Raw genomic sequence first — 27,431 nt, forward strand, 5'->3', positions numbered from 1 at the left:
AAGATGACTCTAGAATGAATCCAGTAAAATCTCTTGGGAGAATCCAATATCAAAGTTCCAGAAGGAACTCCCACATGAATATCGAAAAGAACTTCTCCATGCATCTCATAAGGAGCTGAGCAAATTCTAGGACCAGCTCCAGACGGATATTCAGGAAGGATACCAGAAGGAACTCTTTGAAGAATCACAGAAGCAATCCATGTTGAAATCCTATAAAAAAATTTGAAGGAATCCGAGGAAGAATTTCTCGAGAACTCCAAAATGAACTTCTTGAAAATCATTAGAAGGAATTTGTGGAGGGAGTACAGAAAATAATCTTATAAGTAATCCCGTAGGAACTTCTAAAGAATACCTCGGAAAAACTTCTGGAGGAATTTTAGGAGGAACATCTTGGTGAATTCTATCTCTTGGAAAGATATCAAGAGGATCAGAATGAGTGCTCTAATGGAAACGAATTCCAGGTGGAACTCCTAATCTCCGTAGCAGCTCTAGAAAGAATTTTAAAAGGGGTATACGGGTTGATCCCAGAAGAAACTCGTGGAGAAATTCTGGGCATCAGGAACTCTTTCTTCAAAACTTCTCATCGAATTCCAGTAGATACTCAATCGGAATGGTACGAAGAACCCCAAAAGTTCAAAGAAATCTATATGAATTAATATCTGTCCGTCTGTCTGTATGACCCTTATGGTTTGGGAAATTACTGGACCGATTGGCGTGAAAATTTGCATGCAGGAGTTTTTCGGGGCACATGGTCTAAAACCCTTCCCCTTTTAGAAAGGGGGGCTCCCATACAGATGAATTTGCGGGGCATTTCTCTACAGGGCTGTTTAGGATTGCTTGCCGAACGTTTGCATATCTCATATTCTGATTTATCGACCGTATTCAATTAATAACTTGATGATTTAGTGGCTATATCGGTCTTTTTTTACTCATAGTATAAGGGAGTAGAGATCGTTTGCATATCCCTAGCGAGATTTCACTCATTTTTTAAACTCTGAAGTTTCACTCATATTTTTCATCAAACCATTAAATATGCATATAATACTAACTACTACCGTCTACCCTCGTTGGTTTGACCGCATGTAATCTGAACACTTTTTAGTTTGTTTCGGCTGCGCCGCTGTTTTCAAACTACGAAGAATACAATTGCTCATTACTGTTTACAAAATGTCAAATAGTGTCAAATCAAAAAGGTATCATTCACCGTTGAAAACCCCTCCCAGAGCCAATTTCTGGCTACGCCACTGATTGCTCGTTAATATTCTTCTTGAATTCAGGAACTCTTCACTTAAATCTCCAAAATTATCAGAAGACAACCTCACCGACTTCTGTTGGATCGTCTATCCCTCACTTCATAATCAGGGAGAATTCGCTTTAAATCTTATTTAAAATTCTTACCAAATTCCGAGAGAAATTCTCTCTGAATTCGAAAAGCTTTTTCAAAATTGACAATGTTCATCCTTTTAAAAAAAAATCCATTTCAAGTGAAAAATTTATATGACTTCTGAATAAAATTTAAAATTCTGAGAGAAGTACTCACGGTATTCGGAATAATTTACACGAAATTCAGAAAAAAATACTCAAAAAATGTGAATTCGGAATTTGAAGAGAATTTCTTACGGGATTTGGAGATTATTTTTCACGGAATTTGGAGAGAACTTCTCACGGAATTCGGACAGAATTCCTCACGGAATACGAAAAGAATTCCTCGCGGAATTCGAATATGATTCCACATAAAATTCGGAGAGAATATCTAACGGAATTCTGAGAGAATTTCTCACGGCATTCGGAGAGTTTTTCACTGAATTCGAAGAAAATTCCTCACAGACTTTGAAAAGAATTCCTCACAGATTTTGAAGAGAACTCTTTACGGAACTCGGAGAGAACTTCTCATGGAATTCGGAGAGAATTCCTCACAGAACTCTTCATGGAGTTCGGAAAGAATATCTCACGGAATTCGGAGAGGATTCCTCACAGAATTCTCACGGAATTCGAAGAAAATTCCTTATGATTTAAAGAGAATTCCTCACGAAATTCTGTAAGAAAAATTAAAAAAAAATGCTGTAAATTCTCTCAATTTTCCGAAAAAATATAATTTTAAGAAAAATCTTTTGGAGATTAATACTCCACAGAGTTGTAAACGTTATAAGTGGCATTCTCTCCGAATTTTGAGATCAATTTTGCCTGAAAAGGATGTGAAATTCTTTCCAAATACAAAGAGAGCTTTCCTCAAATGTTCTAGACTACGTATACTACGTAGACTCATTTTTGGCAATCTTACACTCCCCCTCGTTGATTATTGTTCATACAAAATTTTCGAAATTTGTATGGACCACGGACTTTGTCTAAGAGTAACTCTCGCTGAGACCGGCCCACTATTCACACCTTGTCTTCAAAAATGTTTAAGGTGATGATTTTTTGAAAGTCCTTGCCACAAAAGTAAGGAAAATGCATTTGGTTGCTCAAATTGATGGACCCCTCGTTAGTTAGAGCCGCAACAATTTTTGCAATGCGCACCGGCAACGACGTGAAACAGCATGATAGTTTACGCCTACATGTATACACATACCCACCGGCAGCAAAATTAGGGGAAATCGGAGGTTCGTTTCCGTTTATCACTGTTTCTCAGTGCGGGCATTGCTTTTATAACTTTGTTAGTGTTTTGAAAAGTTTAAACCTTCAGCTTTCCATTGGTGGGTTCAGAATTTAAATTCGTGTTTGTAAACACTGCGAAATAACGCTGCATTTATGTAAACGACCGGCACCTGGCCCAGTGTGCAAAAATGGCATGATAACTTTTGAAAGAAGAAAAAGACATTTCTAATTTTTTGATATGTTGTGTATTAATGTCGTCTCAGCTTTCAATTGATGCAAGATGGCGGCCAAAATCAATATGGTCGACCCTACTTTTTATAACTTTCGTTATACAATTAAAAGAACCACCATTCGACCAAAATCGAGAGGTCTGCAAAAATTGTTGTGGCTCTAACTAACGGGGGTCCATCAGTTTAAGTAATAAAACGCATTTTCCTTACTTTTTTGGCGAAGACTTTCAGAAAATCGCCACCTCAAACATTCTTGAAGACACGGTGTAAATAATGTGCTGGTCTTAGCGAGAGTTACTCCTAGACACACCCCCCTGGAAAGTCTTCGTTGTTTATGCAGTAAATTCTACAACTCTACGCCCAGGGTTTAACAGTGACTCAAGATTTATGGTAGACTTGTCCGGGGTAATACAAGTATTTCCCTACGAGTCACAATACAATTTTACAATTTCGTGTAAAACAGAAAAAGCAGGTCAACCACAATTATGGGTCAATTCTAGGGTCAATTCCATTATCCTGGTGATTTTACTGTCTTACAAGTGACCCACCTAAAATGTTATTTATCACTTTTGAGCAATAAGATGACAAAGTGCGACCACGCTCCTCATTTTTGTGGAGCCTCGTAGCCGTGCGGTTAGGGTCACCAAGCTTATAATCGCACCATGCTATGGGGTGAGGGTTCGATTCCCGCTTCGGGCGTTGAAACTTTTCGTGAGAATAGTTTCTTCCCCGTTTCCACTGGTGCATGCTCCGTTGTCCGTTGTCTAATGTTAAGTTTAAAACAGTCTGTACAGCCGAAAGCTGAAGACGTTGTCCGTGTCTTTTTTTACCCTTCTTACACCCATAAGAAGGGTATAAATATCGCTCGAAAAACCGACTTTCGATCCGAGGCCCGGAGGGCCGAGTCTCATATACCAATGAACTCAGCTCGATGAACTGAGCAAATGTCTGTATGTGTGTGTGTGTGTGTATGTGTGTATGTGTGTGTGTGTATGTGCGTTACAAAAAAAAGTCACGCACGTTTCTCAGCCGTCTGTCAACCGATTTGAGTTCTCTTGGAAGCAAATGAAAGCTACTACATCCTAGTAGAACGCTATTGAATTTTTTTTCGATTGGACGTTTGGTTACCGAGATATCTCTCGAAGAGTACTTATGAGTCATACTTCTAAACTAAGATTTTTGACCAAGTGTATCATAATAAATATTTCGGCCGTTTGTCAATCGATTTAAGTTCTCTTGGCACCAAATGAAAGCTACAGCATCCTAGTAGATCACCCAAAAATTTTATTGCGATTGGACATTTGGTTACAGAGATATCTTTCGAAGAGTACTTAGGATTTATACAACTAAACTTTTTGAGATTTTTGACCAATTGTATAATAATAAATATCTTAGCCGTCTGTCAACCGATTTCGGTTACCCTGGCACCAAATGAAAGCTACAACATTCTAGTAGAACCCTATACCATTTCATTAGGATTGGACATTTGATTACCGAGATATCTTTCAAAGAGTACTTGGGAGTAATACAGGTTAACTTTTTGAAAGATTTTGGACCAAGGGTACCATAATAAATATCTCAGCCATCTGTCAACCGATTTGGGTTCTCTAAGCACCAAATGAAAGCTACAATAACCTTGTATAAGGCCCTGAAATTTTATTTCGATTCGACATTTGATTACTGAGATATCTTACGAAGAGTATTTCAATAAATTCTTTCAATAAATTCTTTTTTATTATTATATTCACTTGTTATCTTGCATTAGTTTTTCACCAGTCTATGGGAAATTATTTTTCAATAAATAATGCTGAACTCATACAAAGTGTATTCTAGCAGGTTATTGTTTTCAACAAAATTCTAATTAACAAATTACAAATACACAGGAATTTTATGAAAACTAACAATATGTGTGTGGAGCGGACCTGGTGTGGTGGTTAGAACACTTGACTATCACGCCGAGGACCTGGGATCGAATCCCACTCCCGACATACTCACAAAAAGTGGGTTCTTCCTTCGGAAGGGAAGTAAAACGTGGGTCTCGAGAAGAACTAGTCTAGGATTAAAAATCTCGTTAATACAGACAAAAAAAAAAACAATATGTTTAATGAAAGCTTTGAATTTATATATTGTGGGAAAAATGCAAGAACCGGACAGCCATAATAACTACACTCAGGCAAATAAACCTAAGATTATCAAAAGGTCTACCTTATGAAATGGCCTTTAAACAATTCATAACGGCTAGAACGATTTTCATAAGGTCGGTCAATGACGCAGAATCGACTCACAGTTTGGCTTTTATACACATTTAGCAACACGATATTCTCAAGCGTCGATAGCCGCGTGGGTTAGGCACGAGCTCAGTGATCTCGACGTTCATGGATCGATTCCAGTCTGCATCATTTTGTGATTTTTCTACTCTTTTCATAAGTTTATCTTATGTAATTAGGTCATAATAAGGATGTTCAATTTTCATAAGGTATTCTTATGGCATCCATACTTTACAGTTATGGCTAAATTTCATAAGGCATTTTGATGAAATTCGGTAGTCTACTTCGCTGAGTGTAGTTAATGCCAAAACTGATTAACTTAGTAGATATGACATTTTTGTCCTTTTTACACCATAACCATGAATACCAAGTACTTCGGAGCTAATTTATTCGACTGATTTAAGAGATATTAGACAAAGTGCATCTCGCTGATTTTCTTATCCATTTGTTAATCAATTCAAGATTATTTGGCAGTTAACAAAAGATACAATATTCCAGAATATTAAAGCTATTTTTTTAACATTCCATATAAGATTCTAGGAGGTGTCTGGCATTTCTGGTAAGTCCATGGTCTGATGCTATTTTGGGAACCAATTCACTAGATGTCAAATCCACAATATTTTCTAGAACTTTTGGTCAATCACACAAAATAAATTTGCTTAATACGCATAATACAACAATATTTTTAATAAGTGTAAGAAGGGTTCTGTTCACCATAGGTGGATTAAATCGGGTTTTTTCTTTTTAGAATGTGGTATTTTCACCAACCAAACAAACATTGAATGAAAGAATGCGGTATTTTTCTCTCATCCCTTGCTTACGCTTCTAAGAACGTGTACACACGCCGAACATCCAAATCCCACCATCATACATAAGTACACATACTGCAATGTTTCGAAGCGCACTTAATCGGTTTATTTTTATTCCAGCTCCAGCTCTCCAGCCACAGTAGTAAGCTTGAACCGTTCTTCTGTTGGTTGGCCGTTCGTTCACTCCGCTCCATGTTCGGTTATTTGTCCGCAGCAACTTAAAGTTCATTTGTCGGCTCGGGCGTACCTACGGACGGTGTTGTTGCTCATACGCGCACAGAACAAGGCAGTAAGCAGCAGGAGAATAAGTTCAACGTCTTTTGAAACATCGCACTCTGTGCCTTCTACTGCCTTCTACACAGTACGCCCGAAGTTCGCTTTAATTCGGTGTACGTACAAAAACACGGCCGGGGCCCAGGAGTAGCAGAGAATGATCGTCGGGTCCGGGTGGAGAAAAAAAAGGCCAACCCAGGCATATATGAACGAACAGACAAGGCATTACCTACCCAAACAGACGGAAACGATGAGCGCTTCTGCGTGTTGAGTCATTGACTTAGCATTGGCAGTTCATTTGCGTGTTTTGATTCTTATTTTGTGTGGCTGCTCTCGACCCCGTGTTTCTTGCTCTTCACGTTTTACCTGCATGGCCTAAGTTTTGTGGCGGCTGACGTACTAGCGACTTGTGGCTGTGTGGGTGCAATAGTTGATTCACACATATTACCACTTCGGGACAATGTCAGTGTTTTGTGTTGTTGAAGTTTCTTGAAAATTTCTGTATGGCTGGCTGTCGTCGCTTTTGTAGGTCATTCACTACCCTCTATCTATACATTTTTGCTGATGGATGTTTATCTGTTGTTTGCGTCATTTCTTCCTATAGGCAAAATGTTTGGACAATAGATTTCTAGCATTTCACTGTTCCTTTCAAATGCGTCAGACGTAAATCGAGAATCATGCGTATTTGTGGAGTGCGAGAATGCTTGCCAGACATCTCATACACTTATATAACGCATCGCCTTTTGCCAGAAAATTCCGTTTTCATGTTCATTGAGTTATTGAATAAAACGTAGTATTTCCTCAATGCTGTTTACCGAGCCATCTTCTACGTCGCTAATAAAATTCGTTCCGCAGTGTGCAGTCTGTCTGCTGCGCGCCATTCCATTATAACCATCCAATGAACGATGCTTGTACGTGTTCCCATTCCAAGCCATCCATCCGTTTGTGTACCTTTTTTAGCCATCATCGTAGGGACCACTGACCCCTGACTGAACGAACAACAACCGATATCCACTATACTACAACAAAACACGCCTGGCCGTGCGCGCGCTTAAACCAGGATAAAACAGGAATTGCGTTCCGTTTGCGTATACAACAAGCAGCACACATACACGCTTTAATGGTACGACTCAACTAACTACTTGCGTCTCCCTCTCCGCCGATGCTTTACTGCGACCCGCTGTACCCTGGCGGCTGAATTTCTACACGATACACGCAGTGAGGGCCACACACCGTCAGCAGTTGCCAAGTGATGCGTTGCGGGCCACTTCTAGACGGTGATTTGCACATATAAAATAGCACTAGAAAAACGTGATCTATCTGAATTAGGCAAATTATATGAGCCATTAAAAAGTGAAATCATTAATTCGAAAAAAGGAAACTCTGTATTCAGAAAAAATATCGCAAATCTACTCTCTATTAGAGAAAAGTATGAGTAACTTGATTTGAGTCTTTATTGACATCTTAGAACCTCCTGGACATCAAGAAACCTAAAAAAATACATATTTTATAAACAAGTAGCGTTAAACACTGCTTCTGTATATTGTTTGCATGCATACGTTTTTGTACAGTAATATTCATGAATGTCGAACAGTTTTCCATATCTGTTGAAGTCTCTAGTACCCAACTGTCCTGAAATCCAGTCCTGCAATACTACAGGAGTAATTTTGTTCGGTTTAGGAACAAATAATAACATTACGTAATCTGCTGCTGCAACATATGAAACAGTGAAAAATTTAAAATCCATTCAGAGACATCATTTGCATATTCCAAGTCATCCTAACTAACTTGGAGTTCAGAAACTCAGATCTATCTCGCAACAGTAGTCATACTCACTACACAGAATAACATGGAATATTAAACTATAGTTACTGGACCTACTTAAGACTAATATGTATGTATTATTATATATTTTTTGACATCCAGAGTCATTCAAACTTCAAATTGTCCTGGAGTTTGACCCTTGCCATCTACAGCTTTTACAGAAGTTGTTTTCGCTATAATCTGTAACATCACATATCCACCTATTATCTATGACCACATTGGAATTGTATGAATCACTCCAATATTCTTTTAGGCCATTCCAGACCAACTCAACAAGTCCAAAAATCAGAGCTTCCGCTTTACACTCATACATAACATTACTAGTCATATCCGCTATACAGAGTACCATTGCATAGTCAACTCTGGTTACTAGAACAACTTATTATATACTTTTGGGGTCATTCAGGGTCGTTCATGGGAAGCAGGTACAGGAGTCCAGGGACTTGACGAACCCCCCTACTGCGAGTCATGTGAGAGCCTAGGATTTTTTCTAAGCGAATCATATCCACACACCAGTATGGGTTTACCACCTTTGGCACCGGGGCATACGGATTGCTCAAGCGAAATAAGTCTAGGCGTGGCGAGGGCCCAGCAGGGGGCTCGGCTGGGCCTCTTCAGAAATTCCACACATCGGGAAACAACTCAGTAGAAGCGATACGGCACCGCTTCCAAAGTGCCACAGCCCAGCTAGGAGTGCCTCGGACACATCAGGAACGACGCCAGTAAGTTTCTGATTATGGTATACTGGTCATGCTTTGAACTGGTAACTGAGACGGTTCACGCTTAGGTAACTACGTACAAGTGAGCTGGTAGCGACGGCATTCTATCCTCTTAGTATGGTCGGGTAACACTACTGACTTGAAACGGCGGATGGGCTAATAGGCTAGAGGAACTGGTTCACTTAGCGTGAATGAGGATGAAGCATCTGTCACTTTTAGCATTTTTTTATATGAAGATCTACTTTTTCTTTGACAGATGCTTCATCCTCATTCACGCTAAGTGAACCAGTTCCTCTAGCCTATGTTTGCCTGTCTTCCTTTCAAAAAACCGTGGCGTGGTCTTGAAGTATGTTCCTGACCTGTACCCAGCTTGGGCAACTAACTGGGTGTAGTAAGCAGGTTCAGATGAACACTCCTGATTACCGCTGATCCGGCTCTGAGCTCAGTCCCCATAAGGAACTGTACCAACCCTCGGGTGGCCTCCGTGCTTGCACAGACAACCACCAAGATCGTTGGCGGCTAATTCATTGGCAGTGAGGGATAGCGGCTCTAAGGGGGACCCAACAGAAATGACTACTAAATTTAATAAACCATGTGGTCTAGAGTGGAGAGGCTCCGCGTATCCTGCTTAAGCGCTAGAAGGAGGATGCAAATAGCTCGCACCGATGAGGGTAGAATGGAGTTAAGTGAGGCCTACAGGGCGGTTAAACTGATACTGAGCAAGGAGATTAAGGAGCGTAAGCGGGCGTGCTTCAAAAATCTCTGTCAGGAAATGAATACGACCCCTTGGGGTTAGTCGTCATGGGTCAGAACGCTCCCCCGAGATGCTGCAGAAGATCGTAGAAACGGGCCACGATACAAGATTATGGTCCCCCGTCCCATATGGCCAAACCGGCTAAACAGAGGTCGCCCGAACGAATGACGAGCTCATAGCAATAGCGAAGTCGCTTAAATTGAATAAGGCTCCGGGTCCGGACGGTACCCCGACAGAAGCCATCAAGACGGCCATCGACGCTAGCCCTGACATGTTCAGAATGGCTATGCAGATGTGCAGATGTGAATTTCCGGAGAGGTGGAAAAGGCAATGATTGGTTCTACTGCCCAAACCCGGGAAGCCACCTGGTGACCCGTCGGCATACAGACTTTTCTTCTTTCTGGGCACCGCCAGAAAACTTTTGGAACGGATCATTCTGTCGAGACTGGCGGTCTATACCGAGAAACCCGATGACTCTGGCGTTTCGGATAACCAGTTTGGCTTCCTGAAGGGTCTATCGACGGTGGACGCTAGTAGGGCTGTAACAAAAACGGCCGAGATAGCGCTTCAAAGGAAGCGAATGGGAATCCGCTATTGCGCGATCGTCACGCTGGACGTAAACATGCGTTCAACAGTGTCAGGTGGGTCGCCATCGTGGGCGCCCTACACCACCTAGGAGTCCCGGTAAGCCTACGCCGGATACTAGAGAGCTACTTCTAGAATAGGATGCTAACCTATGTCACCGAGGCAGGCTAGAGACGCTACAACATCACCACGGGGGTACCTCAGGTCTCCATCCTGAGCCCGATACTATGGAACGAGGCGTATGATGGCGTATTGAGCCACAAAACGGAGGTGGTGGTGGTAAACACGAATCATTAATACACGAACTTAAACACAACAGAAACTAATAAAACCAATAATTATTTAAACAAAAATAATTTTAAAACATTAAATGTTTCAAATGTTCGTCAAATTTTGACGAATTTCGTCAAAAACATCTTAAATAATCGTGTAAAATCCGCACATTCAAATCGGCTGGTCGTCAGACGAACTGACAGAACAATTTACGACAAGACTTGGCAGAAGAAGACTTTGCACGTTCTGGTGTGCCTGTCCTGGTTAAATTCCAGTTAGTTGGCAACACGAGAGAAAGAGTTATTAGGGTTGCCTCCTTCCGTTCCGTTAACAAAGCTCAAAGATTTGGGCCTAATCGCTAACGCTCAGACAAGACTGACGCAATCCTTCAATGGTCCAGAGCAGTTCTGACCAAGTTCTTGAGGCAGCTGAGGAATAAGAAAGGATGATTGGTGGGACACCTTAGGAAAGTTTAGAGACTTCTACCATAGACTAACTCCAAGACCTCGATGCACCAAAGAAAACCATTAAATATTGTGTGTCCAGTCCGGTACCCAATGGTGTTCATTACCGTGTACTTTTTCCGTGTTAATAGCCTTTTGTGTAAATTATATTTAGCGTACTCCACCGATCTAGTAAAGGACTACACATAAGTTACGTAATTGGGTACCGAGGATTGTTCACAATCTGCGAACTTGACTGCGAAAAAAAATCGCGACCATGACGCTGCTCCTTCTACTTTCTTTCATGCCTAGAAGTCACGAGAATTTAGGTGTTGTTAGTAGAAGGGTAAAATAAAAAGGATATGTTTGGTCAACTTTCAGGAAGTTTCAAAACGATTAGCAGAAATAAACTCACCCACCAAATAATACTTTCGAGATGATATTGTTGACTTGACTTCCACTTGCGGATCCCAGACATCCAGCAGCAATATTGCCCAAGCCAACCAAACTACTCCAAAAAGTGGAAGTCTACTTTTTCAGCTACAGCTACAGTAGTGTTAGGGGTAGGCGGGGCAATATGGACACCCTAAGGTTTTTGCCAACTTTACCTGGCAAGATGTCAAAAAAGTTTAGTTTTTTGATACATGAGGAATTCCACGGAGTCATGTCAGTCGATCCTGAGCGACCATTTCAAAATATCTGAAACTTTGCACAGTTTTTCAATTTCATCTAAATCGCCATTTTTCGATATTAAACCTTCATATTCACTCACGACTAACTTTTCAAAAGGGTGTATGCGAAAATAGTTCAAAAATATTCTAAAAGCTGTACAGCAAAAACGGATTGTTCGATTGTTATGAATTTTTCAGCAAAGTTAGATAACTAAATGATGATTCCTTAGAAAATATACACTGTAAAAAATTTATTTTTTTACTTTAAAAAAATATGATCTTTGTCACAAAAACTCAAATATCTCAAAACCCTATCTTTTTACCAACGTCAATTTTTTAGGGGAAATGGCCCATTATATCAGCTATCTACCATAAAATTTTGGTGATGGTAAACTGATAAACAAAAAAGTTATGACATTTCAAACATTTCACAATTTTTACATTTAGTAACAAAAAAAAATTTTTTTCTGTGTAAATTATTTCGAGAATTATATTTTGATGTTGATTTTATTGTAAAGGCTACCGCCTGAATTAAACAAATTGTTTTCATGATATTTTTGTTTGATTATTCATAATTGCTGTAGTATCTATTTGAAACTTAGACGCGATCCAGTGTTGTGATCAAAAACATTGAGAGTGTCATACTTTTTATTGTACGTGACTGGTGAAAAAATCCCTTGATAGTGTTGAAAAGCTGTTGATTATAAGAAAAATGGAATTAAACTTATTTTTAAGAGAAAAGCTGTATAATAAAAGTTTTATATACGCGTATACGTCTAGTTTATCTAAAAAAAAAAAATTACCTCTTAAAGAACAGACTTTATGATCGGAAGAATGTGAGTAACTTCAACAACAACAAATGCATGAGAGGTACATACCATAGACAAACAGACGAAACGCCTAGAACAATTTTCGTGAAAATCCATCGCCCAGTTCACACTAACACCACCTGGTGGAAATGTTTCACGAAACACTGCGTTGTGCAATATCGTCATCAGAAGGCGCTGGTGTGAAACGTCAAACGCACGATGGGCGCTCTTCTGGTTATGAAAGCCACAACCAAGATTCAAAATGATCGTTAAAGGCGTGGTCAATGAAAATTTCGTCAGTGTTACGTTTGTGTGTCTGTATACATACCATGACAATGCTCACGAAAAAGCAAAGAAATACTTCGCTATGGATTATAAATTAATTATTAGTAATTTTTTTCTTCAGTCAAGCAAACAACACCAAACTAGTCAGTTAAAACTAATAAGTGATTTTGTTTATTATAATCTAACGAACAACATGAACAGTCGCTTTCTCAAAGGTCTTCAACTCAACGCTCTCTTGTAGACCGTTTGATGAAAAAAAAATGTTCAAAAGAGTTACGAAATCTCACCGAAAGCACCATAGATAAACTGAAAGAGACTCGTTATGCCCAAATGCCCACATTGAATACAAATTTACTTGCACGTCCTGCCGTCTAGACTTTGACAAACGAGCCATCTGTATATCATCGGTAAAGCAGGGCGCAGGAAGTTCTAAAACGACAACAACTGAGAAATTGCCAGAAGTGCTAAGTGCAGAGAGTCATGCCACCGCACCATCAGCGACATCTGTTTAAACAATTTAATCACGCCCCTTTTCAAAAATGTTTTGGAATATTCTTCAACATCTATACCCATTTCAATATTTTTAACGTTGCAAAACACGCTCTCAACATTCATCTTGAAGAAGAGGGAAAACACTTGTCCTCAAATGTAACAGCAAATTAATGAATAAGGTACACCGGGGCAAGTTGAAACGGGTGGGGCAAGATGAAACAGCGGGTTAACATGATGTTTTCTAATGATAATAAATAGTTTGATCGCCGTAACGTATAGTTTTTGATTCAAACAATCTTTTAACGAAAGATAAATTACAAAATTGTATTGAAATCTGTTTCAAAACTTCGTGTTTCATCTTGCCCCACCCATTTCAACTTGCTCCGGTGTACCTTAAACGACTAATGCGCGGAGGGCGTGATAAAATCGGAACATTACTGTACATATAATATACATAATACATAATAAAAACAGCTTGTTTTACTCACGCACGACCATCAACAATAAAATCAGCATCAAACTGCGATTTCCGGCCGAAATAATTTACACTTAAAAAAAATATTACTAAATGTGATAATTGTGAAATGTTTTAATTGTCATAACTTTTTTGTTTATTAGTTCATCATCACCAAATTTTTATGGTAGATTGTTAATACAATGGACCGTTTTCCCTAAAAAATTTACGTTGGTAAAAAGATAGGGTTTTGAGATATTTGAGTTTTTGTGACAAAAATGATATTTTTTAAGATTAAAAAAGATTTTTTTTTTCACAGTGTATATTTTCTTAGGAATCACCATTTAGTTATCTAACTTTGCTTAACAATAAAATCAGCATCAAACTGCGATTTCTGACCGAAATAATTTACACAGAAAAAAATATTTACCAAATGTGAAAATTGTGAAATGTTTGAAAAGTTATAACTTTTTTGTTTATTAGTTTACCATCACCAAATTTTTATGGTAGATTGCTAATATAATGGACCGTCTTCGCTAAAAAAATTACGTTGGTAAAAAGATAGGGTTTTGAGATATTTGAGTTTTTGTGGCAAAAATGATATTTTTTAATGTTAAAAAAGATTTTTTTTCACAGTGTATATTTTCTTAGGAATCACCATTTAGTTATCTAACTTTGCTGAAAAATTCATAGCAATCGAACGAACCATTTTGGCTGTGCAGATTTTTGAATATTTTTGAACCATTTTCACATACACCCTTTTGAAAAGTTAGTCGTGATTCAAAATTAAAATTTGATATCGAAAAATGGCGATTTAGATGGAACTGAAAAACTGTGCAAAGTTTCAGTTCAATAGAAAATCATGAATTAAAAAATTTGCTTAATTTTGATGCTGTTGCTTGGAATCGCTCACATGTATCCTTTTAAAGTCTATTTAGCATCTATTACATAAGAATGCTCACGAAGAAAAATGATTCATGCACTTCAAAAAATGTTATGAAAAATGTTAGTTTTTCATGACCGTCTTCAAGCATACGGGGCAGAATGGACACCCCCATGGGGCAATATGGACACCATGAGACTTTTAAGAATTTCGTACATTATTTACACCTATAAAGTCATTTCATTACAAAACAACTATTATGGATGAATAATACGTCGAAGTAGTTCATTTTTGTTCAGTTAATTTAAGGACAGATTGTTAGAATCCCAAAATGGCCGCCACAATGGCCGACTTCGGCACCTACTCACGATTTTGAGCGCACATATCTCTTCGTAAACAAAACCAGCGCACCTGATCTTTTTATTTAAAGCTTATTACAAGTGAGCAAGAACAGAATAATAAAATGCACTGTCGTTTGAAGTTTGCTTCTTGAGATTTGTGCGTCTGAAGTTCTGTTGTTGTTTGTTGTTGTTGGGTTTTTCCGTTTATGGCTTGAGGTACAGTGCCTCATATCCGCCAGTAGCATCTGAAGTTCTGATGCACTGTTGAAGCGGGATTCCATGACGTTTGGCCTTAAATTCAGGCTGTTTTGGAAAAAGCTTCGTTTTTGTCGGCATGTATAGCTGTGCCTAGAACAACTATTTTCCACTGCTGTCGTTTTTTGACCAATTTGTTTCACCCTATGTCTACTATAGTGAACATTTAACCGAAAATATACTGAAATCGAAGAATTTGGTTGGTTTGTGATTTAGGTTATATTTTTCCCTTGCCGCTTCTTTCAAAGAGGTGAGTGTCCATTTTGCCCCGGCAGCAGAAGATATTTCCAAACTTGATTTTTGATATAATAAAGAAGAAAATATAAACATGTTAAGCATGTAGATACAGCAAAACTACTTGCATGTGTTCTAGAAATCACTAAATCTTATTTTAGATGGTGTGAAAATTATAATTTTCATGCACAAAAAATGGAGGACGCAACTTTTTCGTGTAAAATCAAGTATAATTTTAATTTCGAATGTTTCTTTCCTGAAACTACGTTTTAGACAAATGGACTATATTCTCCATTCATTAAAAGTTCAAAAAAGTTCGCATATTTCAAAATATTGAGGGTGTCCATTCTGCCCCGGGTGCCCATATTGCCCCGCCTACCCCTATATCATTTCTGGCATTATTCCGCCTTTCAAAAATATTCAGCGTTGTCCGTACTGCCCTGATGCTCATTTTTTTTAATTCTACGGCAACATCAATAACAGGTTTTGATATAAACAGTAACATTACACAACCCACCGGCATCCGTGAACATCTTGATATCTTAAGAGCCATGCTAAGACACTATTGATCAGGGTTAACAATCTTTCCTAAATATTAGAACTTCACTGCCGTGAATCGCATATTTGTCCCATTTGCATTGGAAATCCAGCAAAGATGGGACTGATATGCGATTCACGGCAGTTCAGGTCTTACCTGAATCAAATCATTGTCAAGTGCAATCAACGAGTTCAATTACGATCCGGGGATAGGATTAACGATCGATGTCCATGTGCTCGATGAACAAATTGAGATTTCAATTATGAAAAAAAAATCCACGTACTCCGGTGGGGCTCGAACTTACGACTCCTAATTCGCTAGACGGATTGATAAGATTATCATTTTTGCTCCAGTGATGTCTTCTTTGGCTCCTGTACAAGTTCCTTCCAAGTCTTCCACGTCGATACTTAGTTTGCACTAGGGGTGCATTGGGGTCATTTTTGACCAAAACTGTACCCTACATCAGCTCGTAACGTGATGCATTATGAATGTGGAACTTATTCGTGCCTATTCTAAGACTTCTTTGTTGATGAGTCTAATTAATTTAACAAGGATAATTTCTAGAGATTTTTCCAGAATTACCTTTTTATTACACGAGAGGTTCTTTCTGATATTTTTCCAAGCACATTCCTGAGACTCTTGTGAATAATCTTGTACTTTTAGTTTAAGATTTTTCTTTATAGCATTCCTTCCTCCAGAAAATTCATCTGGAATTTCTTCGGGGATTCTCCAGGAATTTCTTATGGATTTCCATTAGAAGTACCACCAGGAATCCATCCGTGAATTTCTTTTGATATTCCTCCCGGAATTCCTTCTACGATACCTTAAGGAAATATCATGGGATTTCACTATGTAATCTCTTGAAAGTTCTTCAAAACTACTTTTAAGTTTCCTTCTACGATTACGAGACGAATGTTTCTGTGAGTTTTTATGTGACCTCGTACGATTTTACTTTTTCAATTCCAGAAGTTTGATGAAAAAATTCTCAGATGGGTACCTAAAAGAGTTGCTGACCCCAGGGAATTTTTCAGGAGCATCTTCTATAATTTCTTCAGAAGTACCAGACGCCGTTTTCAAATTCCTTTTGGAGGACAAAGATTTCTTCAAGTGCTCCAACAAAAAGCATAATTCCTTACCCATAAAAACCTTTTGAAATTGTTGCAGAAGTTTTGTCTGAGATTTACCCTAATGTTCCTCCTGAAATTCCCCATGAGGTTTTCTCCAGAAGTTCTTACAGAAATGTTCCAAGATTTTTTTTCTAAAATTGCTCCCTCCAGGAGTTCTCTCTGAGGTTTTCCCCTGAATTGTTTTCAGGGATTGTTTTCAAAAAAATATCTGGGATTCCACCAAGAGTTCCTCCTGAGATTCTTCAAAGGGATCCTTCTTCCACTGTTCTTCCAGGAAATTCTTCTGGGATACGTCCAGAAACTTAACCAGGAGTTGCATCTGGAATTTATCCATGACTACGTTCTTGGATTCCTCCAAAAACTGCTGCTGGACTTCTTCCAGAGTCGTCTTTGGCATTTCTTCAGGATTTTTTTCTGGGGTTTCTCCACGAGTTCTTTCTGGAAGTACTCCAGGAGTTTATTGTGGGAATCCTTTAGAAGTGCATTTGGAAAAATTTCGGTAGCTCCTTCAGAAAATCGTCCAGGATGCTACCAAGAACTTCTGATGAATTTCTTCTAGAATCGTCTAGGAATTTCTCCAGGATTTTCTACTGGGTTTCCTCTAGGAGTTCCTTCTGGAAATCATCCTAGAGTCTTTTCTAGGAATCCTCCAAAAGTTCCTAGAGCAATCCCTAGATCGTATTCATTAACTCCTCAAGAGGAATTCTTGTAATTGTAATTGTAATTTATTATCATAAACGTAAGCCTGTCGGGTATCCATTAATCAGGTCAAGGAAATTGACCTGATTAATGGATACCCGAGATTTTACAAACATTTCAAAAGACAATAAAAACTGTGGTGGGTGGCAACCGTCTTTATTGACAACTCAACAACTTCTGCATTTTCATAAATGCTTGGCTTACTATGTTGCTACTCAACTACCACATCTCCTTTTCTTTATAATAAAATATGATTTAAATCAGTGACCTTAAATCCTATTTCTTCTAGTGTTTGTAATTTTATGGCTGGATCTATTTCTAACCTATTCAACCTGCTATTTTTTAATTGCTGGTAACACATCGTCACTGAAAAGCGTCACGCCGATGGCGTAGGTGTTCCTAATATATTACTAAGGTAGATCTAATCGCACCCTTAGATCTAAACCTCCTACATCTTGATTGGTAGAGTATAGTTTCATCTTTCTTTTTCCATCGACACGCAAATAAAACTTCAGATATTGTTGAACTGTTTCCCATCAAGCAATGGATCTGCAAAGACACAAGTAAATTGAGCATACCTTATCCGAACTATCTTAACGTCTCGATCAGCTTCATAAACATGATCCAGGAATGGTTATCAGTGTATGTTTGCGTCTCCTTCAAATTCATGACGCGTTGCACTGTTCTAGGTTTTCATCAGCAGTCTGTCATACTTTCTTTTCTTACAAAAGATGTTCTGTTCGTTTGATTGCATTATAATTCCCTTCCAAAGAGATCCAGTTAATTGTAGTTTTTTATCCGCTTCAGACGTTGTTATAGAAAATTGGCTCAAAATATCCTTCCGGAGGATATCTGCTTTTAGGTATGTAGCTCGTTCTCTCGCTCTCCTTCTTCCTCTCTCAGATAGCTGAAAACTGTGTAAAAAATAATTATTCTGCCTTTCCCAGACCAACGCATTGTTAGTGCGTTATCCGATAAGGACTTGAGTTTTACCTTCTCCGAGCCAACACGTTTGATAACGTGTTGCCCGTTAAGGATTTTGATACTTTTTTTTGTGTCTTCTCCGGACCAACGCGGTGCTAGCGCGTTGTCCGTTAAGGACTTTGATTCTGTTTGCCTTCTCCGAGCCAACACGTCGCCAGCGAGTTGCTCGTTAAGGGCTTTGTTATTGCCTTCTCCGGACCAACGCATCACCGCGTTGTCCGTTAAGGACTTTGATTATTCCTGCCTTTTCCGAGCCAACACGACGCCAGCGAGTTGCTCGTTAAGGACTTTACTATTGCATTCTCCGAACCAACGTGTTGGCAGCACGTTGTTCGTTAAGGACTTTGATACTTTGTTTTACCTTGTCCGAGCCAACACGTTGATAACGTGTTGCTCGTTAAGGATTTTGATACTACTTTTGCGCCTTCTCTGGACCAACGCGTTGCTAGCGCATTGTCTGTAAGGCGATAAATATTTTTCATATTTACCTATCACCAACTACAAGCAGCTTACAGCTCCCGAACTATTTCGACCAGAGTATCGAAGTCCTATCCTGGACAGTCCCTGTAACCTGCATCCGTACTCCACTACGTTGGATTTGGACCTTCTCATTAGGTATACGCGGATCTATATGGTTAATAGACTTCTGCTTCTGCTCTTCCAGTATTCCTTGCGCCGCCCTGAAGTCCTTGTTCATGGCCGCAAAGAAGCAGCACAATTCATTGGTGTCATTACCGGCAACTCCTTATTTTTTTAAACTTCAACTCCTGACGCTCGTAGCACGTTATGGTTAAGCACATTGATACAGCCATCAATTTCCTTCTCCGTTATGATTATGGTTTATTTTTATAAATCCCATCCTCGTACGCCATTTGTGGTGGGTGGCAACCGTCTTTATTGACAACTCAACAACTTCTGCATTTTCATAAATGCTTGGCTTACTATGTTGCTACTCAACTACCACAAAAACTATTACTCTGAAGGAGGTATGTAATTAAGCAAGATTTGCTCGATTTGCTATCCAGTAAGATGCTTCACCGCTGTGTCGAAAGAGCTGCCTTAAACGCGTTAATAGTTGGTAGCTGCCTGGTTGCCGAGGGAAGATGGTTCTAGTTGATAGCCCCCGTAATCATGATACTTTTTCTCTTCGATGCAGTATGGTGAGGGATCACGAAGCTACGGGCACGTTCCTGCCGTCCCTTTATCAGATGCTGTTGTAGATAAGGCGGGAAGGTGCTGGCGTATCCTTGGCGCATGAATATGCTGATTCTTGTAGAAATCCGAGACTAAACAGCTGTTAAAACGCCTAAATGAGCTTCAGAGAGATTTCCTGAAGAAATAATCAGAACGAGTCCCATAAAGGAATCCAGAGGAATTTAGTATTTATTCAGTTTAACGTTAGGCTATAGGAATACACAGAATGAATTTGTGGAAGCGGCCTCAAAGATTCCTGGAGGAATCCCCAGCTAGAATACTGGAGAAATCTCCATTAGAAATTCTACCTCTTTTGGCGTAATGTTGCCACTGGGACAAAGCCTGCTTCTCAGATTAGTGTTCTATGAGCACTTTAACAACTGGGAGCTTCCTCTGGAAATGACCATTTTGCACGTGTATATCGTGTGGCAGGTATGAAAATACTCTATTTCTAAGGAAGTCTAGAGAATGTCCTTTGTGAAAAGTTTCCTGGACCGACCGGGAATTGAACCCGTTACCCTCAGCAGTGCATGGATGAATGGAATGAAATGGATGTTTAGGGAGCCTGGTAATTATTTAGGTATGTGCCTTGACACAGTTTCTTATATTAGGATCGTGTACAAACACCTCGTGGGTCGCCACCCATCGCAAATTGGCAATGCCTGCCCCGAAGGCAATCTTTCGCACTTGTTTGGCCCTTCTCATGCGGTGATGCTGAAGCTGAGCTGAAGAGGACTAGACCAACAAAATTCGCACGTACCCTAGGAAGCAGAAGACCGCGCGCAGCAAGCAGACTACACACTTTTTTACCCTAAACCCCTGTTTTTGTTGTTGTTTTGCTCCGTTCTCACAAACGAATGTTGTTCGCTAGGCACTAGGCAGGCTAGTTTCGATACTTACCACCGTGTATAGCTGCTAGAAAGTGTACGTCTGCGCTTCTCAGTCTCAGTACGCCACCACCGAAATCCCAGACACCGTAATGGCGCTCCTTCTTCGTTTCATCACATTTTCCATCATCCATCCGATCCGCCGCCCTCCACGACGATTTCGGCCCACCTTATTTTTTTTTTCCTGCACACTTACTGCCTTGCGACGATCCGCGATCCGTGCCACACGGTTTAATAGGTAGACCCCGAAATAAGGCAGGCAAATATTAAATTTTATCGCATTGTATTAAAAAAACAGCACTCATCGTCGTGTGTTGTCGTCAAGCTCCCTCCCCATCAGCCGAGGCTTATCACTTGCAATTTTGCATTTTCTTTTAGCACAAAAATTTCCGCTGGGCAAAATGGTGTACTTTTTTTCGTGGCAAACAATCGTCTCGTCGTCGTCCGTCGTATCTGCGGTGATGGTGCTTTTTTCGTTTGCTTATTCTTGAACTCTTTCTTCGATCCACACACTGCAGCAGCAGCCGAGCACCAGCAGCGCTGTCTTGCTGGCTGGCTGGCTCTCGTGGGGGATTTCGATTTTATTTTTCTTCCAATCGAGAGGAGCCCACGCAAAACACTATTTTTCCACCCGAATCAATGCACTGACCACAGAAAATTTACGTTCACTGCACTCCCGAACATTTAAACTTCACGCTAAAACACATTTCGGACACTTTGGAACGGATTTTCAACTTATTTTCGAGCAAAATATCTTTCGCTAACAGATTTCCCGTCCGACAAGTTGGGTGAGCAGAAAATACAGAAGGCGATAACTTCACAACCTACGGTCACACGCGCACACAAACACATACGCGACGCGCGATGAGCGAGCACACAGTCTTCTTGTGTGAGATGATTTTCATTCGCGACTTCGCGACCAACCACAGCCAGGATGACCATTCATTCATTCATTCATAGACAGTGCTCAGCGCCGTCAGCAAAATGTTTATCTTTTTGTTTCCATTCAATGAACATGGGTAAGTTCATTCCACGCCCAAAATTTTGCACACCGCCTGGCTCCAATTTTTTTTATTAAAGGCCCAAACACAATGTGGGCGGCAACGGCAAATTTCCAACACATGGGACGCCATAGTGGTTTCGCAGCGCGGTGTCACGAACACTAATGCAAATCTACTGGTTGAAAATATGCCCATTTGATTTTGCTGGAAACAGCTGATCTTTGTTTACTATTTTCAACCAGTACCTCAAGTGGTGTTCGTGTAATGCAGCGTGTACGTACACGCAATACTACTAAAAGCAAAAACCACTATGTGTTGCAAAACGGTGAGTCGATAAGGAGAGCGTCCAACATAGCTCTGATGGTCCTCACAAGTTACTACCTCATGCTTCCACGGGTCAAGCGATGACAAAGACCGCCAGCTAAGAGTTGTGTGCTTAGCTGGTAGTGCAGCCTGAGCATTGTTGTCCTTCTGACTTCAGCTAGATTGAGGAGGAACGATTCGAGCGTTTGTTCACCAAGGAGGTGCGGCTCAAACAGCGTCTGTTCTGGCATCCAGCGGCTGAGTAAGAAACGCTGCACCACGCCCAGCTAGATCCAAAGTGGTAGCCCCCTACAGCGTGGTCGTCCTAGTGTTGGTTGGGACGTTAAACAGAACTGGCACAATGGCCCTCCGGCGAGACAGGGGTGTTGGCGTAGGCCCAATAAGCCACCCGTAAAAATCCCCATTGCGAATAACATAGGAGAAAATACGACTCGATACAATCGGCAAACACCCACGCGACGCAATAGGACTACGATTGGAAACTTGGAACATGGAATTGCAAGTCACTAGGTTTCGCAGGATGTGACAGGATTATCTACGACGAACTGCATCCCCGCAACTTCGACATCGTGGCGTTGCAGGAACTTTGTTGGACTGGACAGAAAGTGTGGAAAAGCGGGCATCGAGCGGCTATTTACCTTCTACCAAAGCTGTGGCACCACCAATGAACTGGGAACAGGATTTATAGTGTTGGGCAAGATGCGACAACGTGTGATCGGGTGGCAGCCGATCAACGCAAGGATGTGCATGTTGAGAGTTAAGGGCCGTTTCTTCAACTGCAGCATCATTAACGTCCACTGCCCACACGAAGGGAAACCTGATGACGAGAAAGAAGCGTTCTACGCGCAGTTAGAGCAAACGTACGATGGTTGCTCGCCGCGTGAAGTGAAAATCGTTGTCGGCGACATGAACGCGCAGGTAGGAAGGGAGGAAATGTACAGACCGGTAATCGGGCGAAACAGCCTGCTTACTTTACCTTACCAATCAGGCTAAGGCCGGGGTGGCCTCTGCTCTCCTCCATTCCACTCGGTCCATGGCTGTTTGTCTCCAGTTCCGCACTCTGCGTAAGGTCCGCAGATCGTCCTCCACTTGGTCGACCCACCTAGCTCACTGCGTTCCACGTCTTCTTGTACCGGTCGGAAGACTCTCGAGAACCATTTTAGTCGGGTTGCTATCCGACATCCTGATGACGTGACCCGCCCACCGTAGCCTCCCGATTTTCGCGGTATGGACGATGGTTGGTTCTCTTAGCAGCTGATGCAGCTCGTGGTTCATTCGCCTTCTCCAAGTCCCGTCTTCCATCTGCACTCCGCCGTAGATGGTACGCAACACCTTCCGTTCGAAAACTCCAAGGGCGCGTTGATCCTCTGCAAGTAGGGTCCATGTGTCATGCCCATAGAGGACGACCGGTCTAATCAGCGTTTTGTAGATAGTTAACTTCGTGTTACGGCGAACTTTATTCGATCGTAGAGTTTTGCGGAGTCCAAAGTAAGCACGATTTCCTGCCACAATGCGCCTCTGAATTTCTCTGCTGGTGTCGTTATCGGTGGTCACCAGTGAGCCCAAGTACGAATTCTTCAACCGCATCGATTTCATCACCGTCGATATAAATTCGGGGTGGCGGGCGCGGTGACTCCTCCCTGGAGCCCTTTGCCATCATGTACTTTGTCTTCGACACATTAATGACTAATCCGATTCGCCTGGCTTCACTCTTTAGTCGGATGTACGTTTCCGCCATCGTCTCAAATTTACGAGGGATAATGTCAATATCATCAGCGAAACCAAGCAGCTGAACGGACTTCGTGAAAATCGTACCACTCGTGTTAATCCCCGCACTCCTTATAGACGAGTGCACCGATGAACTAAATTCATCGCGGTCCGAGAATTTTGACACTACAGCGGGGTCGTTCCCAATCAGAATTGTTCAATTCTGATTGGAAATCTTTCACTTCTGATTGGAAGCGACCCCGCTCTAGTGTCAAAATTCTCGGACCGCGATGAATTCAGTTCATCGGTGCACTCGTCTATGGACTTATGGACTTATCCACCGATGAACCGAATTCATCGCGGTCCGAGAATTTTGACACTAGAGCGGGGCCGTTCCAATCAGAATTGGATGATTCTGATTGGAACAGACCCCGCTCTAGTGTCAAAATTCTCGGACCGCGATGAATTTGGTTCATCGGTGGATAAGTCAATCCACCGATGAACCGAATTCATCGCGGTCCGAGAATTTTGACACTAGAGCGGGGTCGTTTCCAATCAGAATCATTCAATTCTGATTGGAACGACCCCGCTCTAGTGTCAAAATTCTCGGACCGCGATGAATTCGGTTCATCGGTGGATAAGTCCATAGGCTAGAGGAACTGGTTCACTTAGCGTGAATGAGGATGAAGCATCTGTCAAAGAAAAAGTAGATCTTCATATAAAAAAAATGCTAAAAGTGACAGATGCTTCATCCTCATTCACGCTAAGTGAACCAGTTCCTCTAGCCTATTACACCTTCTAACGCAATAGACGATTGCACCGATGAACTGAATTCATCGCAGTCCGAGAATTTTGACACTACAGCGGGGTCGTTCCCAATCAGAATTGTTCAATTCTGATTGGAAATCTTCCACTTCTGATTGGAAGCGACCCCGCTCTAGTGTCAAAATTCTCGGACCGCGATGAATTCAGTTCATCGGTGCACTCGTCTATGTTGAACAACAAGCACGAAAAACCATCACCTTGCCGTAACCCTCTGCGAGATTCGAAGGGACTCGAGAGTGTCCCTGATACTCGAACTACGCACATCACTCGATCCATCGTCGCCTTGATCAGCCGTATCAGTTTATCCGGGAATCCGTATTCGTGCATAATCTTCCATAGCAGTTCTCGAAACAGCCTGCTCGCCGTACCGAATGATAACGGCCAGTGATGCGTAAACTTCGCAGCCTCCCGTGGTATGGTAGTCCGAAGCACCTTCTTCCCCCGCAAAGATATCCACAAAGCCAACTGGAGATCACCCGACCAAAAAACAGAAAAACAAATCGACCGCGTTTTAATTGACGGTTAATTCTTCTCGGATATAACCAATGTCCGCACATATCGCAGTGCGAATATAGATTCGGATCACTATTGTGCCTTGCAAGATAAATCCGCATAATGTGGGTGTCTTCTTCTTTTCCATAAAGTTGCCAAAGTATCACCGCCCACTATGAGCGACCTGATGGTCAGAAATTCTGCATGCGGCGCTCATATCAAATCCACATGAGGCTGCGGCGATATGACCGCGAGCGGATGCACGCGATACAGAAGCAATGTGGAAATGGAAAACATGCAGCCGCATCCTCCTGCAGCATCACTAAATAACATCTCGATTATTAAATACAAAGGACGAGGTAATGCGTATGCGTATAGTGAAAAAATGTCGCGGTAAATATTATTACAACTTCTGGTCACTTGAGATGCCATTGTGCTAACTTTTGTTTTGATATGAACGGCCTGAAGGCTGCTGCGATGCTGCTGGGTGGGTGATAGTATCTTGTTACGGGTATAAATATTTGTTACAATTATAAGACAGAATAATTGTTAAATGTGTTATAAATTCTATATTCGTGCGTTCTTTGTGTTATATGTTTTATTTTAACTTGTAAATATTCCCCGAGTTTTAATATACATTTATAGGGTTCTGGAAAAATAGAGGCCCATGAAATGCAATCCAATATTGATTGCCAACTTTCAGGCTATTTCGGGCAGCGGTCAAGTGCTAGAGATGTAAACCTTTCCCTGCCACGGACTTCAAGTTGTTGAGCTCAAGTATCGAACCCTGAAACGGGATGCCCGATTAGGATTAGTTTTCCTAGACGAAACCAAGCTATGAACACAGCGACAAATGCTGTGAACTAAAAGGCAAACTGCCAACTAAAATACAAATCCAGGATGACTGATGGACCCAAACCAATAAATGAAACCTCGTCATCCTGTGATGGGAAGGTGTTATCCATTTGGATAACAGGGCACATTTATGTTCTGTGTTGTGTTGCGTCAACTTGTGATGTCTCTTATTTGTGCATTTATAAGGTTCCACGTATCGTGATGTGTTAATCCTTTGGAAATAATTTATTTTCTTTTATTTTTGTAACATGGCGCCAGGGTTCCTGATTTCCACTTTTTATCTTCTTCCACATTTGAAGACAGTCAGCAGCGAATTGTTGTCGCTTTAGTTCGTGTGTATGCTTGTCAGCGACGACAGCAAACTCCGGCGAACGGTGGGAAGCCACACTTGGAAATTACTCATTCGTCCACATTCGCATCGCAAGCGAATACGATTCGTGAGTGATGCGATTGATATTGTGCATACGAATTTTTGATGTTTTCGAATTATTTTCTTTGCTAATCTAGCATTTCAGCAATACAGTAAAAATGTATGCATTACATGCAAAAATTCTCTTCTACTTATGATAATAGCCGCTTCGATCGCTCACCAGCATTCTTCACCATTCGCCATTCATTCATTCGCGTGCGATCCAGACTGCGACGAATGGCAACGAATATTCATGTCAAGCAGCTGGCTCATCGCTTCCCACTGGTGATGGGGTTGCGTGTTTGATCACGACGATCCGTTTGCTGCTTCTTTCTCGATTTGCTTCAGCAAAGAGGAGTGAATATGAATGGAGTGAGGCGAATATACCGATCCTTGCATGGCGCCCAACTGAAAAACCCCGTACAGCTAGCCGAAAGGATTATAACTTCAGTCTTGAGGCCATTTTATTTTTATGGACAGTTAACCTTCATAAAAGTAAAGTTGACTTTTAGTTTAGATTTATTCGTTACGTGATTTGGAAGGCAGTTTGGCTTTCGGGTAACATTTTAGTTGTTTTGAGTTGACGTGTGTTCTGGGGACTTGTTAGTCCTGTTCACCGCTACGTTTCTGGAAAGCATTGTGGCTTTCGGGTAGCACAACTCGTTTTGGTTTCGTTTTGAGTTAAGGTTAAGTTATTTATCTTTATCGTAGTGTTAAGTATATGGCCTTAACACTATTGTTATGGAGGATATGAAGCATATGGGAGCCGAATTTTTCATGAATCGGTGAACGATTCACGAAAAATTCTTGCTCAAACGTTGGATTGTGTTACGGGTATAAATATTTGTTACAATTATAAGACAAAATTATTTGTTAAATGTGTTATAAATTCTATATTCGGGCGTTCTTTGTGTTATATATTTTATTTTAACTTGTAAATATTCCCCGAGTTTTAATATACATTTATAGGGTTCAGGAAAAATAGAGACCCATGAAATGCAATCCAATATTGGTTGCCAACTTTCAGGCTATTTCGGGCAGCGGTCAAGTGCTAGAGATGTAAACCTTTCCCTGCCACGGACTTCAAGTTGCTGAGCTCAAGTATCGAACCCTGAAACGGGATGCCCGATTAGGATTAGTTTTCCTAGACAAAACCAAGCTATGAACACAGCGACAAATGCAGTGAACTAAAA

At 40.9% G+C, this 27,431-nt stretch overlaps 1 protein-coding gene across 1 annotated transcript in view; it reads right to left on the reverse strand.

The window, feature by feature from the left end:
* The window catches only part of LOC109397596 (phosphatidylinositol 4,5-bisphosphate 3-kinase catalytic subunit beta isoform), a gene marked incomplete in the record, with an annotated part of 92,738 nt that extends 71,255 nt beyond the window's left edge, over positions 1-21,483 (reverse strand). The window contains 1 exon segment of the mRNA XM_062845315.1: positions 20,639-21,483.
* Between the last annotated feature and the right edge of the window lie 5,948 nt (positions 21,484-27,431).

Source organism: Aedes albopictus, chromosome 1 (assembly GCF_035046485.1).
Source record: "Aedes albopictus strain Foshan chromosome 1, AalbF5, whole genome shotgun sequence".
Taxonomy (NCBI): Eukaryota; Metazoa; Arthropoda; class Insecta; order Diptera; family Culicidae; genus Aedes; species Aedes albopictus.